Genomic DNA, 1,373 nt, shown 5'->3' with positions numbered 1-1,373 from the left:
TATATTTAACATGTATTCGGTGTATAAGACGCACCCACTTTTCCCCCCCAGTTTTGGGGAAGAAAAAGTGCGTCTTATAGTCCGAAAAATACGGTAGTGAGTGCAGAAATTTTTGTTGTCATTCTTTTTATTTGGTTCACGTACGTTATGGTACCTAGAAACATTTCAATTTCATTTCATTTTAAATGAAAACTATTCTAGTTTTAAATTTCTTTAATGTTTGATTGCATTGTGGCCCGCAAGTTTTATCTCAATGTCAACAGTGGCCCCCAGATGCAAAAAAGTTGGGCACCACTGCTTTATTCAAAGACCATTGTACTGGGAGTAGTATCATAATATTTAGGGCCCGTGTACCATGTTCACTACAACACATGTGTGTTACTGTTAATGTTATGTAATTATCATAAGCCAACAATCTAAATGGGCCCCAAATTATGATGTGCGATGGATAGTTTTTAACAAGCAGCGTTGGGTTGACATGTGCTTTGATGAGGTGTTAATAAATGCAGAGTTTCAATGATCTGAGTCTTTTATACTTTTTTAATATTGTTTATCAGATAAACAAAATAAAGAAACAACTAAAAAGACGGTAAACAGAAATACATTTTTGTGTTTTTTAAATTTATTTTTATATTGAGAATTTATTATTGGATGTTTAACATCTATATTACACTGTATTTCATCACTGATCAAGAGTCCTTTGGTTTAATCATCTGGCCAAAAATGAAACTCACTGGAGGGAAATGATTGTATCTCCCATTCTGTGACACATTTTCAGCCAAATGATTACAAGCCTGCCCACCACGACAAGGTAGACTCTTTGGGGCAGGACCTACTCTAATCTACACTGCGCTACCCTACTTGATGCTAATCATCGTTCTTCTAATGTTGGATATGTGTTCATATTAGGCCTCATCTAATAACTAGGTGTGTGTGTGTGTATGCAGGTGTGTGTTATTATATATGTAGGTGTGTGTGTGTTTATGTGTGTATATATGTTTACTATTGTGTGTATATGTGTGTGTGACCTACTCTATGCTAATTTGTCTGTCTGGCTGTGTACATCTTACTAGAGTACATGTCTATCAGCTGGTGTATGTCTGGGCACATGTCTGTCTTAAGCTGTGTACACACGTCCAATTTTTATCGTTGGAAACGAACGACGAACGACCGATTGGCCAAAAATCGTTTGTAAAAAAAGTAACCAACGACGCTGACGAACGAGGATAGTCGTTGGAAATGAACGACCGGACTGGCGGATCGGATTGGACGACGATCGTTGACCATCTATCGTGTGTACGGTCGTTCAGTGCATGTTCTGAGCATGCGCAATGAACGAACATTTGATCGATACAGGCTGTATTGTGTATGTG

The sequence above is a fragment of the Pyxicephalus adspersus genome, chromosome 6 (genome assembly GCF_032062135.1).
Source record: "Pyxicephalus adspersus chromosome 6, UCB_Pads_2.0, whole genome shotgun sequence".
Classification (NCBI taxonomy): Eukaryota; Metazoa; Chordata; class Amphibia; order Anura; family Pyxicephalidae; genus Pyxicephalus; species Pyxicephalus adspersus.
The sequence above is the reverse complement of the archived record's forward strand: the minus strand, read 5'-3'. Positions refer to the sequence as shown.